General features: G+C 46.3%; 1 protein-coding gene across 1 annotated transcript in view; it reads right to left on the bottom strand.

Annotated features, from left to right (window-relative positions):
- Positions 1-11,503, bottom strand: part of Mmp9 (matrix metallopeptidase 9) — a 36,114-nt gene extending 24,611 nt beyond the window's left edge. The window contains exon 1 of the mRNA XM_051186442.1: positions 11,480-11,503. The gene's annotated coding sequence lies outside the window, so the exon portion shown is untranslated. The remainder of the gene's footprint in view (positions 1-11,479) is intronic.
- Positions 11,504-18,681: the final 7,178 nt, after the last annotated feature.

Raw genomic sequence — 18,681 nt, forward strand, 5'->3', positions numbered from 1 at the left:
ATCAAGTGTCCCACTACTGAGTTATAAGCCCCAACAGTAGGTCCTGTTTCTGGCTGTGGGATGTTTGTTACCTGAGGGACTTTGTGGGCTGGTAGACTGCCATTTATCTGACTCCTGTCCTGCTCAATTCCCACCTCTGTGTTCTGGGGGATGCCCACCTAGGACTTGTGAGTGTGACCTTATTTGGCAAAAGAGATCCTTCAAGAGGAGGTTACCGTGGGTTTAGGCTGAACCCTAAACCCAAGGACTGACTGTTGATGTAAGTGCCTTTATCTGCAGCCACCTCGACAGCTCCAGTGTCTGTCGCTTTAAGCCACTGAGTACATGGTGCTTAACTGCAAGTAGCTCCAGAAGTTACCACAGATGTGTTCAGTTAGTGAGCACTCACTAACTATAGGACCAACAGAGAGAGTTTGTGCATGTTTCTCTACATATGGTCCTTACAAACGCTAAAAGTAACAAGAATGACCATCTGCAAGACACCGCGATGACTTTTAGAAAGCATTTAATTGGGGCTTGCTTGTGTTTCAGAGGCTAGTCCATTATCATCATGGTGGGGAGCCAGGATGTTGGAGAAGGAGCTGTGAGTTTTATGTCCAGTCACACAGGCAGCACAAAGAAAGAGAAAGACCCTGGGCTTGGCATGGGCTTTTCAAACCTCAAAGAGATCTCAAAGCCCACTGCCGATATCATACTTCCTCCAACGAGGTCACGCCTCCTAATCCTTTCAAATAGTGCCACTCCTGGTGACTAAGCATTCAAATCTATGAGCCTATGTGGGCCATTCTCATTCAAATCATCACATAACACTAATGTGTTTAATTTTTTTTTTCATAGAGGTCCCTAAGTGCAGAAGGAAGATGTGTCCTGGAAAGGAAATTAACCAATGTTACTTTTGCCCATTCATGGCTAAGGGCCAACAACAATAGTATATCATCACAGAGAGGTACCATCTTCAGGCTGAAGCTTCAGGTAGAGTGCTAGAAGATGCAGCCTTCCCAGCAGAGTCACCAGCACCGGATGGCAAGTCCAGAAACTGGCTGACTCCACCTGGATGTAAACCAACTAGTCAGCCGCTTGCAAGAAATGAAGCTTCCTTCATCTACCTTGTTCCGATTACCTCAACAAAAGCATTATCTCCGGGAAAATCCTCTCTAGAAAGATGAAGAGTTAATTGCTTTTTTCTAATCTCGAGGTAGGAACTGCTTTTAAGCCGTACTTACTGCATCCTGGCTGTCTACCAGCTTTTTGCTGGGGCTGTGGGTGGGGGCCAGAGGAGGCTCCTGCCCCTAGGGACTCACTCATGTTCTAGAAGCACTGACCTAGAATACTGGCTTTCCATTTTTAAGAATGCATTGACTAACCAGGTTTGGTGGCTCCTGTCAGCATTCCCGGCATTCCCAGCCCTCAGGAGAGTGAGGAGGGAGAATTGCTGTGAATTTCAGAACAGCCTGGGCCACAAAATAAGGCCCTGTCCCAAAAATCCTTTCACCATTAGAAATAATTTTAATTATCTTTAATCATTATGAATAGGTAGAGCCTCAAATGTACAACGTAAAACCTCAAAACCGCTAAAAGTAATACACGACTACCTAACAGCAAACAGTCCAAAACAAAACAGGAGCCGGTGATCTAGGACTTTGTGCCTGTAATCCCTGCACTTGGGAGGTGGAAGCAATAGGACCAAGGGTTAGAAGCCAGCCTGGGCTACACGTTAAAACCCTGTCTCAAAACAACCAACAGAAACCCCCCAAACTAAAACAACAGCAACCAAAAGAAACAAGAGCTGAGTATAGCTTTGTCATAAAGTGATTGTCTTACCGATACGCCCTGCACCACCAGAACAGAATGTCCTGGAAGAAGGGGGTTGATGCTTGATAATTATGAGCTTTTTTTTTTTTTTTTTTTTTTTTTTTTTTTTTTTTGTGGGGGGTGGTGGTGTTCCAGACAGGGTTCCCCTGTGTATAGTTCTGGCTGGCCTCGAACTCACAGAGATCTACTCGGCTCTGTTTCCCAACTGCTGGGATTAGAGGCATGTGCCACCACAGCCCAGGTTGAGATTTTCTTTTATATTTTGTTTTAGGTGTGTTTATGTGTGTGTATGTGCTCCTGCGCAGAGGGAATTGGGCACCCTCCCCTGATACTTTCTACCCTTCCTTTGAGGCAGCTTCCACTAAACTTACCTGGATCTTGAGTTTTCTTTTCTAGACTAGAAGCCAGAAAGCCCCAGAGACCCTTTACTTTTGTTTGTACTGTGTGAAGATGTGTATGTCCTTCCTTACCTGCTCACCTGATTAATAAAGAGCTGAATGGCCAATAGCTAGGCAGGAGAGGATAGGCAGGACCTCCAGGAAGAGAGAAGAGCTTGGGGGAAGCATCTGAGAGATGAGGATTTGCTAGCCAGACTTGGAGGAAGTCAGACTTACAGTATGGAGGAGAGGTAATGAGCCACATAGCAGAACATAGATTAATATAAATGGATTAATTTAATTTTTATTTATTTATTTTTATTTTATGTTCATTGGCGTTTTGCCTGCATATATGCCTATGTGAGGGTGTTGAACAGACAGTTGTGAGCTTCTCTGTGGGTGCTAAGACTTGAACCTGGGTCCTCTGGAAAAGCAGCCAGTGCTCTCCACCACTGAGCCATCTCTTAGGCCCCTGGTTGATTTCAGTTTTAAGAGCTAGTTGGGAACAAGCCTAAGCTAAGGCCAAGCTTTCATACTTCATAAGAAGTCTCTGTGTCATGATTTGGGAGCCGGTGATCCAAAAAACAGATCCAAAAACCAAAACAAGTGGTTACACTTTTGTGTCTGGAAGATCAAATGAAAGGAGGCTGCTGCTCTCAAGTGTGCATGCGATGCTCTCAAGTGTGCATGCTTTTCTTGCCATGCTTCTCTGTGCAGCAGCAAACAGCGGATTGTTGAGGATGTGTTCGCCGTTATGTAACGGCACTGCTCTGCACAGTGGAGCTGAGATCCTGGCAGTTTTTTGTTTTCATTTATTTATTTATTTTTTTAAACTTGTAATTTATGCACATTGGTGTTTTGCCATGGGTGTCTGGTCCCCTGGAAATGGAGTTACAGACAGTTGTGAGCTACCATGTGGGTGCTGGGAATTGAACCCAGGTCCTCTGGAAGGACAGTCAGTGTTCTTAGCCCCTGAGCCACGTCTTCGGCCCTAGATTCTGGCTGGTTTAACCTTGGACCTCAACCTTTCATGGAGTCTCCCCCTGGCTCTTTGCTCTCTCTGCTCTCTCCATGGCCAAGAAGTCCAGGCGGCTAAAAAATGTTCACAGCTGTAGTCTCAAACTCCTAGATGTCACACTCGGGGTACTTGGAGCCCCAGAACCCAGCCCTAACAGCCTCAGGTTTGCCTCTAGTATCTAGAGGACACTTTCCAGGGTCCGTGCTCTTGAGTGTGGAGTGACCAGTGGCCATTGTTGGTGCAGAGCAGGATGTAGAAGACAGAGCTGAAACCCTACAGTATTCATGCAGATCACAGCCTGGGTGTTCAATTTTCAACCTTTCCTTCTCCTGCTCCTCTCTTAAATTCTGAGCATGTGCTGTCCAGTTAATTTATGTCAACTTGACACAAGCTAGAGTTATCCAAGAGGAGGGAGCCTCAGCTGAGAAAAACGCCTCCATAAAAATGGGCTGTAGGCAAGCCTGCAAGGCTTTTTCTTAATTAGTGATTGAAATGAGAGGACATAGCCCATTGTGGGTGGAGCCACCCCAGGGCTGGTGGTCCTGTTCTATGAGAAAGCAGGTTGAACAAGTCATAAGGAGCAAGCCAGTAAGCAGCACCCTCCATGACCTCTGCAAGGGCTCTTACTTCCAGGTTTCTGCCCTGCTTGAGTTCCTGTCCTGGCTTCCTTCAATGATGAACAGTGATGTGGAAGCATATGCCTAATAAACACTTTCCTTCCTCAAATTGCTTTTGGTTATGGTGTTTCATCACAGAAATAGTAACACCAAGTTGGTATATTTGGCAACTTGCTGTTCTAAGCTCGATATTGCATTATTTTTTAACATTACCATTTTGAACACTATGTTAATATCTTTTATCATTCCCTTGCAGCATTTCATTAAAATTTTTGAAGTTTCAGATTCCTGGTCTGTAGGTGGGTTTTGTTTGTTGGGGGGGGACAGTCAGCTCCCCAATAATGACACAGAGACATTAATTATGAAAGTTCAGCCAATAGCTTGGGCTTGTTTCTAACTAGCTCTTATAACTTAAATTAACCATTTCTATTAATTTACTTTCTTCCCCATGGTTTTATTGCCTCATCTCCATATTGCCCATCCTGGTTTGTTTGTTTGTTTGTTTGTTTATGGGTTTTTTTTGTTTTGTTTTTTGAGGGTTATTGGGGGGGGGTCTTTGTGTAGCTTTGAAGCCTGTTCTAGAATTCTTAACTGTAAACCAGACTAGCTTCAAACTCACAGAGGCACCTGTCTCTGCCTCTTGAGTGCTAGGATTAAAGGCGTGCACCTCCATAGCTGCTCCCCCCCCAGCAGTTTTTTAAATAAAAATGATGTGTTTCTCTGAGTTTGTGCATGAGGGTGCAGTGCCGGTGGAGGCCAGAGGGGGCGTCAGATCCTCCGCAGCAGGAATTATTGGTTGATATGAGCCACCTGACATCTAAGATGGTAAACAAACTCCTACCCTATGCATTCAACTGCTAAGCCCTTTTCCTAATTTTTCCTTTTTTTTTTTTTTTTTGTTTTGTTTTTGTTTTTGTTTTTGCTTTTCTAGACATATTTTTCTAAGTAGCCCTAGCTGTCCTGGAACTCATGCTATAGACCAGGCTGGCCTCAAACTGAGATGTCACCCTGTCTCTGCCTCCCAACTGCCAGAATCAACGGCATGTCCCACCACCTCCTCCTAGTTTTCCCTTTCTTAATAAACGTCTCTATTTCTAATCTCATGTATTCCTGGCCCAATCTTTTGCCTTGGAAAGCAAGAAACCTTTGGATCTGTCTTGCGACTCAGATCCAAGCCTGTACCACCCGGCTTTGCACTGACTACCCACTCTTTGGGGGTGCTTACGTGGGCTCATACGACTGTAGGCTGAGTAGCCTACACCCCCCCTCTCCAGCCCTGTGGATCTGACCCAGGCAGTCAGCGGGCTCCCCCTGCTGTAAGGCACGGGAAGTGAGCAGCTAGACCTGGCATCCCTCCCTGAGAGCTGCCTCTGGGGCTCATTTAAGCCCTACTCCACTGAGACATGAATAATTGCTTTCTCTCCTGGTTCCAAATAGCACAGATATTCTAATAGCTCCCATTTCTGGATCCCTTATTAGGGTGGCTAGGAGTCTGCTCGACTCAGACTGCCCACTAATCACTCTATGACCTCTGGCAAAGCGCTGGACCTCTGGGTGACTCAATTTCGGGAACAAAATAGAGGCAGTCTATCACCCAGCTCGGAGACCGGCTTTGAGGATGAGAGTCAAAGTGTAAACTGTGGCAAGTGGTACCCGACATGCAGGCAGAATTGGCCCCTGTGGTGTCAAACCTGGAGCTAATGATGTTCAGCTGCAGAGACCTATAGGCTACATTCTTTTTATTTAACTTTAAAAAAAATCCAATGTGTATGAATATTTTGCCTGTATGCATGTCTATGCACCATGTGGGCACCTGGGGGCCATCTAAGGCCAGAACATATTAGATCCTCTGGAACTGGAGTTAGGGGTGGTAGTAAAGTGGTCAAGTGGGTGTTAGGAATTGAACCCAGATCCTTTGGAAGAGCCAGTGCTCTTAACCACTGAGCCACCTCTCCAGTCCCTAGTAGACATTCTTTCTCATGACTGTATTATCTAAAGTCACATCCCCATGTAGATGGGTTATGTTTTCCCCTACTTTACAGAAGGCAGGCATAGAGACACTAAGCAAGTCAAGGGGACAGGGCCTGTCTTAAACCTGGGCAAATATACTCTAGCTATCACACCTTAATCACTGTCCTCAAAGTGCTCATGAGACAGACACTGGCCCTAATATCTGACCGGGGAAACGAAGGCTCGGAGAGGAGACATGACTTAGGTCATATAACTAATTAGCACTGGAGTCTGGCCTGGGCTTGACCCAGTTCTGTCTCTGCACATTGTCTTGTGTAATACCATGACAACCCAGCAGGAGTGATGACCCTGTATGTGACAAGTGAGGACACAGAACTGAGATGGTTGACCCATTCAAGGTCACAGAACAAGTGAGCAAGGAGCTTTTTGTTGAAGGCCGATCCTGAGGATGCCGCAGTGAGGCTCAGCACTTTCTTGGTGCCTTGCTGCAGCTCCTGGCCCTATCTTGTCTATGTGATCATCTTCCTAGGCTTCAAGGTAATGCCACTCGTTCCCAAGCCAGCCTTAACACAGCTGTCAAAGGCTCCACGCCAAGCTGCCACTCAGCCCCAGCTTGGCCTTATCTTCCACTCCCTGGCATATTAGCTTTTCTGTTGCTGTGATAAAATACTCCGAGAAAAGCAACTTAAGAGTTTTACTATGGCTCACGGTTTGAGATACAGTCAATCATGGGGGGTTGGGGGAGCTAGGCAGCAGAAGCACACTGTAATTCGTCATGTCACATCCACAGTCCAGAAGAAGAACTCAAAGGATGTTTTTCTTCAGCAAGCTTCCTCCTTTGTATGAAGTTCAAGGCCACTGCCCAGGGTTTGGTGCTGTCCATTTAACCAGGATAATCCCTCGCAGACATGCCCAGAGGCTAACCTAGTCAGACAGTTCCTTACACGGTGCTTTGTCTCCTGGGTGATTCAAGACCCTGTCAAGTTGATAATATTATATCATTATCATAGCTGGCCTCCAGAGGCAGCTTGTGCAGGGGACCCTGGAGTTGGAGGCATGGGTCCAGAGAGCAAACCCAGATGTGCCACTTCACTTCCAACGCTTCCCAGAACCCTTCATTCATCATCTCTAAAACAGGCAGAGCTCTGTACTGTAGAGGCCACGTCAAGGATGAAAAGCAGTACAGTTGTTCAGCATCTGACACACAGTGGGCTGAAACAGGCTTTTTCTTCTGGGCCACTAACAAGCTCCCAAATCATGGCACAGACACTTATTATTAGTTATGAATGCTCGGCTTTATCTTTGATCTTATTTTAATGTTTCTCGTTATCTATGTTTTGCCTCAGGGCTTTTTACCCTTTGTATGTATGTATATACGTATGTCAGTCTTACTTTCCTGCTTCCCCCAGTGTCTGGCAGTCTGGCAGCTGCCTGCCTCCTGGCCCCAGGCATACCCCTCTGTTTCCCCCTCATTCTCTTCTCCTCTAGATTCCTCTTCCTACTAATTCTCTCTGCCTGCCAGCCCCACCTATCCGTTTTCTGACTAGCTACTGGCTATTCAGCTTTTTATTAGACCAATCAGGTGAAACCTCACTGTGCATGTCCCCACAGGTCCAGAAGCCCCCACCTTCAGGTCCTCCTGAACTGAGTAACAATGCCTGATTAGGCTGATATTCTGATATTGTAGAACACACATCTCATCCTTTGTGGTGTCTGGGGCAGAAGGGATGGTCCCCAAACCCTGGGAATCTAGGCAAAATAGTGTCATCATGTCCCTAACTTAGTCTTTGGTGACTCAGTGAAGAATGGTTGAGTACATTATGCCAGTGTCTGTAATACAGCTACTGCAAAGACAGACACGATCCAGGCTTCCCAGTTCAGCTACATAATGTCACTCAGTGTATTCACTGAGTAAATGCATGTTGCATCATTTAATCTTTGTAGATGCCATGTGATACACTGTCATCCCAAGGTTGGAGGTGAGGGCAGCAGAGACAGTACACACACACACACACACACACACACACACACACACACACACACACTGCCACAGTGTGAAGCCTTGCTCAACCAGTCTGATCCAGAACCTGTGGCTTAGCTTTTAGCTGCCACATTCCTGCCCTCTATTCCACAGGGTTGTGGGTGCTGTTCCCATGCAGGGACAGGACACACAGGCTCCCAGGGAGTGAGGGCTGTCCCAGGTCAGGCTGTGTGTAAATGTAGTTGTTGGGCTGTTTGAGCCCTTGGTTTGGTGTGACTTTATTGGAGTTCTTTGTGTCAAGCCATCCTACTGAGAGCTGATTCATACAACAGTTTCTGGGCTGAGGATGTAGCTCAGAGTGCTGGCCTAGTGGGCATGAAACTGTGGGTCCAATCACTCTCTAGTGCCACACAAAAGCAGGTGTCAAGGCACAGGCTTAAAAATGATCAGATGCTTAAGGTCATCCTTGGCTATATAAGGAGCAAAGGGGCAATCATTGCTATATAGATCCTGTCTCCAAAAAAAAAAGTCTTTGGGGAACAGAGAAACAAACCAGACCCAGGTCTAGTTCAGTCTGCTGGAGACACTGGGGTCACTGGCAGTGCCACAGTATGGTGCAAACTATGACAGAGGCATGTAGTAGGCACCAAGGGGACTTACAGAATCCACTTATTTAAAATGAGTCCATGACAGAGAAACCTCAGTTCCAGGCTAGCCTGTTCTACAGAGTTGTAGGCCATCCTGGGCTACACAGTGCAGTGGGAGAGACCGTGTCTCAAATACGTGTGTGTCACATAGTAGTAGTAACTATTTGTTCATTCATGTAAACAGATGTCTAGTGTCTTCTGAGCCTGCAAACTTCACCAGATGTTGAGGACATAGGTAAGAGACAGAGTAGAGGCAAAAATTCAGGTCTTGCCTCTCTCGCCTATCCCCTCACCATCAGGTGACGAAATGTTTGTGTATGTGTCACCTGCAGCCTTCAGGAATTGTCATCATACACAAAAACTATTCATCTTCAGCCTATTTTCTTGATTCCAGTGTTCTGATCCTAAGGCCTTTTCCACACACCCCACCTGCCTTCAGGACAAACAAAAGGAAGCCTTCATTTCACACCATGGGGAATCAGCTTTAGGGGTTCATTATATCCCAAGTGGGAGTATAGTTTGGGGCTATAAATAGGTCTTTAACAACAGGTTTAACTAACCCTCTAGATGTCAGTGGCGGGAGAGAATGCAGTGAGTAGCTACAGAGCACCCACCTGCTGCCTGCCTGGCCTCAGCTCTGTGGCATCTAGGGTAACGGAAGGGGTGCCAGAGTGGGAGTGAGGAAATGATCTGGACTCCAGTGGATGAGTCCAGCACCTGGACTCGGGTCACTCGGGTGACATGGCAACGTTAGGAGTGTCTGGATTTCCCTCCTGTGATTACATGGTACAGCACCTGTACCTGGAGAGGGCTGAGTAAACACCTATAGAAACAGCACAAGGGGCTCCTGCAGATCTGGCCTGAGCTGCAGCCATTTCCATTAGACCAGATGTTGTGTGCCTTATCCTGGAGACATGAACCAACTTCTGTGCACCCCAGACAGAATGGATGGCAGACCAAAGAGACCGCTAGATCCACTCCAGTCCTTCTTGGAGACCTGAGTTTATTGACTGAGGTTATTGGGTTGCTAGGGGTAACTCAAAGGCAGGTGTATCCCACCCTACCCAGTATGAATGATGACTCACAAAAGCTTCCACCCAGCTTGCAGGCAGGCCCACAGAAGAGCCTCCTCTCCCAGAAATCACTCACCATTTATATAACCTTAGTAGGGGTCGCAAGAGTCTTGTGACTTGAGCTTCCTGGATCTTGTGGGGTTTATTTCCTGAGCCCTGTTAAGTTCCATTTGCTAATTTCTCAATGGCTCAAACTCACAGAGATCTGCCTGCCTCTCCCTCTGGAGTGCTTGGTGCTTGGATCAAAGGCCCGCACCATCACCATCCAACTTAGCAATAGGATTTTTTTTTTATTTTTTTTTTTTAGTTTTTTGAGACAGGGTTTCTCTGTGTAGCTTTGGAGCCTGTCCTGGAACTAGCTCTTATAGACCAGGCTGGCCTCGAACTTTCAGAGATCTACCTGCCTCTGCCTCCTGAGTGCTGGGATTAAAGGTGTGCACCACCACCTCCTGGCTAGCAATAGGGTTTTACCATCTAACTCTGGCATGGACCAACAGCAGTGGTAGAGCGTTAGAATTTCTATCACTTCAGTGAAACACCATGACCAAAGAGCAAGTTGAGGGGGTGGGGATTCATTTGGCTAATACTTTCAAGTTGCTGTTCATTACTGAAGGAAGTCAGGAAAGGAACCCGGAGGCAGAAACTGATGCAGAGGCCATGGAGAAGTGCTACTTGCTGGCTTGCTCTAGCTTGCTAGTCTGTTCTCTTAAAGAACCCAGGACAACCCAGTGCAGGGGTTGTACATCCACCATCCACAGATGGGGCTGGGCCATCTGTAGTAGGACTTTCTCTGGAGCCGCCAGCTCACAAATAATGACTCAGAGACTTATTATTAATTATGAAAGCTTGGCCCTAGCTTAGGCTTTCTCCCAGTCAGCTTTTTTTTTTTTTTTTTTTTTTTCCCCTTTTTGGAAAGCAAACCAGACAACTCTTTATTGGGAGCACAACAGCACAACACAATGACTAACAGATGGAGATGCCTGATGGCACCCTGTACAGCATCCTTCTTCAAGATAGGCTTTCTACTAGCAAAACTCACTGGAAAATGTATTCCTTAGGGCAGCTTCCCATCCTCCCAGGTGGGGAAAATTCATCAACGTCCCTGAAGGCAACCATGGGGCACTAGAGATAGAGCCCCTCAGGAGTGCCTTCTTGTCTTTTATAAAGAACATTCTCTTTAGATTTTTTTTTTTCTGAAGTCTTCATTTGTAACTTTCACCCTGCATTCCCGAAAGCTATCAAAGCAAGCTTCTGTACTGATTGCCTTGACGTCAGTCCCACAGAGGTCATCCTTTGCCATGACCAAGTCATCCAAGGTTACACCAATTAGCTCTTATTATTTAACCTGTTTTTACTAATCTACATTCTGCCACATGGCTCAGTTACCTCTCTGTACCATATGTCTTGCTTCTTTAGTGTCTTGCTGGTGTCTCTGGTACACCTAGAGTCTAACTCTCTTGAGTTCCTCTCTGCCTGGAAGGCCCACCTAACCTCTCCTGCCTAGCTACTGGCAGTTCAGCTTTTTATTAAACCAATCACAATGACACATCTTCACAGTGTAAACAAATATTCTGTAACAGCCCTCCCCATCAATCACTGATTAAGAAAATGTCCTACAGTCTGATCTTATGAAGGCATTTTCTCAATCAAAGTTTCTCTCTGATGACTCTAGCTTGACATAAAACTATCCAGCACAGGGGTGGAGAGATGGGGTGGAGAGATGGCTCAACAGTTAAGAGCACTGGCTGCTCTTCTAGAATTTCTGAGTTCATCTAGAGTTTCTGAGTTCAATTCCCAGCAACATGATGACTTTGAACCAATCATCCATAATGACATCTGGTGCCCTCTTCTGGCCTGCAGGCACATATGCAGACAGAACACTGCATACATAATAAATAAGTAAATCTTAAAAAAAAAAACCAACTACCCAGCACAAATAAATAAATAAATCTTAAACAAACAAACAAAAACCAAAAAACCTACTCAGCTTTTATGGTTTTGGGGGCCTTGCAGGATTCCCTGTCCAGAACCTTTTAGGGTTCTACAACACTGTTATGGCTTCTGGGAGTCTTTTCGAAGCCATGCAGGGTGCCTGCATTCACATTCCTCCATTTCTGTTGACACTGTTCTTCCAGACGATCTCCCAGATCAGGGTTAGCACTATGTACTGAACTCTTTTTACAGAGGATGAGCAGGGGCTCTGAAAGCTCACAACCATCTGTTCCAGGCAAATGACAATTCATCTTTGGCAGCAAATGGGATACTAAAAAAGAAACACTAGCAAGGCCCAATGCAGCAAGGAAAACCTATCGTTTGTATCAGTTATTTCTTTTTATAAAACTATGTTTGTCTTTATGCATATAGGTGTTTTGCCTGCATGAATGTTTCTGCACCAAGTCTGTGCCATGTCTGAGGCCAAAAACAGGTGAAAGGCCCCTTGGAACTACATAAATAAGTTGTGAGCTGCAGTGTGGGTGCTGGGGGTTGGACGTGGGTCCCTGAGAGAGCAGCCAGTGTGCTCAGCTGCCGCTAAGCATCTTCTGTCCTTGTATCAATCACTTCACCGTAAGAGCACTGCTGGGTAGTTGCAGGAATAAGTGTCAGTACCTATGCAGCCCTCTGTAATCTGATGTCATTCTTCCCAGATTATCCCATTTTCATCCTGATGGGCTGCAGTGGGGTCATTGCTCATCTCTCCACCCCCACTGGGTTTGGAGGGGCTGTCTTCCATTGCTCAGCCTAGTTAGGGGAAAGAGGGATCAGGACACTGGGCTTGGCAGTATGTGCTTTTAATGACAGCACTGGGGAGGGAGGCAGGTAGATCTCTGTGAGTTCTGGGCCAGCCAGGGCCACACACTGAGACCCCCCCATCTTCAAAATCAGCCACACCTGGGACTCGAGACATGGCTCAGTGGTTAAGAGCACTGGTATTCTTGCCGAGGACCTAGGTTCAATTCCCAGCACCTGCATGGCAACTCACAACTGTCAGTTACTACAATTCCAGGGGACCTGATACCTTCACACCAATGTGCATAAAATAAAGTTAAATAAATTATTTAAAAATAATCAGCCACACCTGCTGGCATAAAGAGTTGTGACTGGGCAAACAATCACTACCCCAGTAAACTTTCTTTCATGGGACAAATGTATACAGTATACCTAAGGGAAATAAGGGCCAAGTCCCAGACAAGCTTACTGATTTTCCCCTGTACCACTCCATCATCCATTCCTTCTTTGGTAAATTGTTCCTCATGCCTTAAAGCTTTTAAAACAATCAATCAAAACAACAAACTCACAAACCTAGCATTTTCTACCAATTTTCTCTTCCTAGGAACTCTAGCCTTTTTTGAATGTTGCCTATCTGCTTTTGATTTACCAAAGCAGACCCTCTGTCTGCTTTGCCATTCTCTTATTCCCTCTTGATTGCTTTAGCACTTCAGGAATCCAATTTGCAGGCTGGTCTGAATCATTCAGTCCCACTAGGGCCTCTCCAACCTTGTAAAGATCTTGCCCCTCCTGGGCTCAGCAAAGCCCCTACAGCTCCATATTGCAGTCCCTGATGGATGAACTCAACTCTCCGGTGAAGACATTCGTGCCAAGCTGAGTGAACTAGACATCAAATATCTAATAGATCAAATATCTAATAGTCTTAGTAATGTCTGCCCCTCTTCTGCTGTCTTTCAATCCCTGATAGTCATAGGGCCTCAGCTGGTGGTGACCTAGTGTTCTAGGGTTTACAGAGGCCAGTCCACCTGGGGCTGATATTGCCTGAGTTGCTTCAGGGTATGCAGCCTGAGTCAAGAAGGGATGGGTCTTTATTTATTTTTCATTATCAAAACAGTCACACTGATCCAGTCTTTCTCAAGCCCTCCAGCCTCATTAGCCAGGCTGTGAAAGATTCTTTCATCTTTATTCACCCCAGATAGGTTAGCAACATCAAACCAAGGGTAATTCTACCCAATCTAGCTTGGAGAAGCAGTGAGCCCGCCCCAACACTGATGACAATGCAGGAGGGCTGCACCCCTGAAGTTTCCTGCCTCACCAGCTGGCGGCTCCACTGAGTCTCTGAGAGTGGCCTTGGGAAGGGAGCTCATGAGTCTTACCTTCTAGGCCCCTGCTAACCCTTCTAAGCATCATTCACTCGCTCAGTCTTGAGTCTCCTTCCTTCCTCCAATAAGGAATATTTCAATCGGTTCTCTTGGAAGTCTGGGCACTCCACCTGAGGAGCCATTGGTTATTGGGTTAAGTTAGGACTTCTTTGAGAACTTAAGTCTCATTAATAAAAGAGTTTAAGAATAGTTACACCAGGTGGTGGTGGTGCACACCTTTAATCCCAGCACTCGGGAAGCAGAAGCAGGTGGATTTCCGTGAGCTCAAGGCCAGGCTTGTCTACAGAGCTAGTGCCAGGATAGGTTCCAAAGCTACACAGAGAAACCCTGTCTCAAAAAACCAAAACCAAACAGATAAAAAGAATAGTTGGAGAGGGGCTGGAAAGATGGCTCAGAGGTTAAGAGCATTGGCTCCTCTTCCAGAGGTCCTGAGTTCAACTTCTAGCAACCACATGGTGGCTCACAACCATCTGTAATGAGATCTCGGTGCCCTCTTCTGGCCTGTAGGCGCACATGCAGATAGAGCACTGAATACCTAATAGATAAATAAATCTTAAAAAAAAAAAAAAATAGTTGAAGAAGGAAATTCAAGGACAATTTTGTTAAGAGTTCAAAATAAATTGTAATAATGAAAGAAAAACGTCAGGGCAGGCAAGTTGTAAATACTGGCAAGAGGAGGAAGACGAGAAGAGGAAAACATACAGTCATGATGCCTCTAAGAGGCCACGTCGTGGAAGAGGGAGGGGGATAGCATTCGAGAAGGGCGAAAGCCCAGAGAGTCTGGGAAAGCACACCCAGACTAGCCAGTATCCAAAAGAAAAAGGAAGTAAAATGAAAAGCTATGCACTCCTGAGTAGTTTGGAAAAGTGTGTAGGCTTTGCCCATCCACAGGGAGTGAACAGCAAAGAGGACGTGAAAAGGGTAATCTGTCCTCTCAACTCTTCAGCACCATCTAGGTGAGCCAGCTCCCTGGGGCAGGTGGTCACCAGGCTATTGACAGGGTAAGCTGTTTCTGGGGAGCTTGGAATGCTAGGTCTCTACCCAGAACCAGAGCTATATCTCAGGTTTGCTTATTTATTTTTGAGATTAGGTCTCACTTACTATATAGGCCTGGCCTGCTTTTCTCAGAGTACTTGGAATAGTGATTGGCAGTGTATTTAACAACACTTTGAAAGACAGCTACATTCCACGTGGCTCCTGTCTTAGTCGCTGTCTATTGTCGTGACCAAGGCAACCATTGCAGGGGACAGCATTTCACTGGGGGTTACAGCTTCAAAGTGTTAGTCCATTGTCAGCATGGTGGAGAGCACCGCACCGGAGCAGCCAAGAGATACATCCTTATGGGAAGCAGAGAGGCAGAGGCGGAGAGAGACACTGGACCACACTTCCTCCGTCAAGGACACAGCCCCCAATCCCTTTAATCCTCAAATAGTTCCATTCCCTGGTGACTGAGCAACCAAATATCTGAGGTTATGGGCACCACCTTCCTTCCGCCCACCACAGGTCCCCGTCTTCTCTCTATTGTGTGACCTGAAGAAGTTTCTTTAGCCTCTGGTTTCTTGTTTCTGCATGGAAGATAACAACCTGTTGCTATAAATTGGGCATGAAGTATCTTCCCAAATGGTTTGTATTGAAGGCTTGGTCTCCATCTGGTGGTACAATTGAGAAGTAATTGGATTAATAGCTGAGTGGCTACTACATGGTACCTTCCTGTAAGGTGACTGGAGACATGTTTTTGAAGGTACTGTCTTGTCCCGGCCAACCATGATATGATTGGTCCTTGATGTTGAGGACTTATCACAGGTCCCAAAGCAGAGACAGCTGACTGTGATCTGAAGCCTCTGACATGATGATCAAAGGCCATCCTCCTCCTCCCCTTTAGTTGATACTCAAAGGTTTCAAAACTCAAATGCACATACTCAAATTGATAAATTTGAGTTTTATATCAACTTGATAAAAACTATAATCAGAGAGGAGGAAGCCTCAATTGAGAAAATGCCTCCATGACTGGGCAGTAGGTAGTCTGTACAGCAATTTCATACTGATTAATGTAAGCGGGCCCAGACCCATTGTCTGTAGGTGGTGTCACCCTGGGCTGGTGGTCTTGGGTTCTATAAGAAAGCAAGGTCAGAAGCCATGAAGAGCCAGCCAGTGAGCAGCACTCCTCCATGGCCTTCCATCAGTCCCGTCCTGACGTCCTTTGAGGATGAACATGCTATGGAAATGTAACAAAATAAACCCTCTCCTTCCTGAGCTGCTTCTTGTCTTTGTTAGGTTTTTATTGCTCTGAAGAGACACCAATGACCATAGCAAGTCTTACAAAGAAAACATTTACTTGGGGTGGCTCACTTATAATTTCAGAGGTTCAGTCCACTATCATGAGGAGGGGAAGCATGGTGGTGTGCAGGCAGACATGTACTGGAGAGAAGCTGAGTGTCCTACATCTTGCAGGAAGGAAGTCAAGTGACACACCAGGCAGTGTCCTCAGCATAGGAACCTCATAGGCCACTCCAACAAGGCCTAATGGTGCCATTCCCTATGAGATTATGGGATAATTACATTCAGACTAACACATTTTTGGTTATGATGTTTTATCACAGCAAAAAAGACACCCTAAAACAGAGTTCAAATGCTATACTAAGATTGATCGTCTTTGTAAAAGAAACTTATTAGAAGAGACATTGATGAATAGACAGGCAGACAGCAATATGGCATGGGCACTGAAGGGAAAAGCAATCCCAAACCTTTTGGTACCTCAGGTATTTTGCCAGTGGGGGAGGGGAAAAAAAGAAAGAAGAAGGAAAAAAAGGCATACTATCTTAGTTACTTTTCTATTGCTGTGAAGAGACACCATGACCAAGGCAACTTACAGGAGAAAATATTTATTCTGGCTCATGGCTCCAGAGGGTTAAAAGCCCATACCACCATGACTGGGAACATGGCAGCAGGTGGCAGGCATGAAGCTGGGAGCAGCTGAGAGCTCACACCCTGAACCACAAGCTGAAGACAGAGAAAGCTAACTCAAAATGGGGTGGGCTTGTGATGTATCTCTTCCCACACGGCCAAACCTCCCAATATCTACGTCTGGGTTTTTATTATACATGCAAGATTAGTGGCTCATGCCTATACTACAGGCCCTTGGGAGGGAGAAGCAGGAGCATTAGGAGTTCGAGGTCAGCCTTGGCTACACTGCAAGTCCAAGGCAGACCTAAGTCTCATGAGACCCAGTGTGTGTGTGTCTTTTTATTTAATCTTCGTTCTTTAAACTTTTGTTTTTCTCAAGACAGGGTTTCTCTGTGTAACAGCCCTGGCTGTCCTGGAACTCATTTTGTAGACCAGACTGGCCTTGAACTCACAGAGATCTGCATCTGTCTGACTCCCAAGTGCTGGGATTAGACATGTACCACCATGCCTAGTTTATTTTTAAATTATGTGTATGCATGTAGTCTGTATGAAGGTAAGTGCAAGTTGAGTGTAACTGCCCAAGATGGCCAGAAGAGGATACCCCTGGAGCTGGTTATTCGCAGCTGTGAGCCACCAGAAGTATATGCTGGGATAAACTCATTCCGTCTGCAAGAACAGTACATGCTCTTAATAGCGGAGCCACCTCTTCAGTCCCAGTCCCCAAACCCCAAAACAACAGAGTAAAGAAGTGTTTCCTTGGGCAAACAAACAAAAATACCAGTCACAAGCCCTGATGTTTTGCCTGTCTGGGCTCTGCTCTTTTCTGTTCCTACAGTCCTGTCCTCTGGTTAGGGTTGGCTTCAGCTGGGCTGGCGATGGCTATGAGCTCTGTATACAGGGCTACACCTGTATACACTGACCTCTGACCTTGGTTAGAGGCAGAAGGCATCCAACAGACTACAGGCTTTTGTGGACTCTATTACAGCGCCTAGATTCTCTTTAAGCATTTATTTATTGTGTGTACGTCTGTGCCTGCACACATGGGAGAGCTAGTCTGTGGAGGTTGGAGCACAGTCTGTAAGACTTAGTTCTTTCTTTCTACCACTATGTTTCCTGGCTGATCAGTAAGATTCACCTGCCTTCCCTACCGAGTGCTCGATTAAAGGGCCACCACACCCAGCCGATGGAAAAATACCTAACACTGCTTGCGCCTGTGTTCTGGGAATCGAACCCAGGGCCTTGTGTTTACCACAAAGCTAATTCCCCAACTTCTGAACACTCCTACACTATTTACAATGACCAGAGGACAACTGGGGTGTCTGAACCTCCAGTTTTGATAATGTTAAGAAATACACACTCACATATAATTAAACAAACTAAATTATAATTAACACTTTTTTTATTTTGGTTTTTCGAGGCAGGGTTTCTCTGTATTGTTTTGGAGCCTGTCCTGGAACTCACTCTGTAGATCAGGCTGGCCTCGAACTCACAGAGATCCACCTGCTTCTGCCTCCCGAGTGCTGGGATTAAAGGCATGCGCCACCAGCGCCCAGCTTAAACACTAAATCTTAAAAAACAATGTGAGAGCTGCCCTGGTGGCACAGGCCTTTAATCCCAACACCCTGCCTTAATCTTAATCTCAGCCCTCAGGAGGCAGAGATCTGGACAGAGAGAGGAAGAGAAAGACAGAGGGGGAGAGAAACACCGCTGCGAAGCGCACTATGGGAGCATTAACTCTTCTCTCCACTATCACCCTATCCCAAAGCCCCCTTAGTGATTCCGGACCAGCCCTTCCTGTCCTCAAACCTGCTTCCCCATGTGTATAACGCTCTCCTCCACACGGCACAGCAAACCTGACCCGGGAGGACCCGATCGGGCTAGAGAGGAGCTTTAAGTCATAGGCGAAAAGCCAGGAACATGGCTGACGTTTCCTCCCCTAGAAACCTCTAAGCCATCTAGGGCTGCGACGTTTCCCCAAGCGACCCCGGGAGGTGTGGCCAGACGCCGGGAGCCACGCCCACAAGAGCCAGGCGCCTCCGCCGCGCCTCATCCTGCGAGCCTCGCAGGGACCTGCGTGACGTCACTGCACTTCCTATGTAGCCATCCGCCAGGAGAAAAAGTAGTCCCCGTCCCTAGCTGACCTTACCCCTCAGGCTAGGCAGCACGTAAACG

Source organism: Phodopus roborovskii, unplaced genomic scaffold (genome assembly GCF_943737965.1).
Source record: "Phodopus roborovskii unplaced genomic scaffold, PHOROB, whole genome shotgun sequence".
NCBI lineage: Eukaryota > Metazoa > Chordata > Mammalia > Rodentia > Cricetidae > Phodopus > Phodopus roborovskii.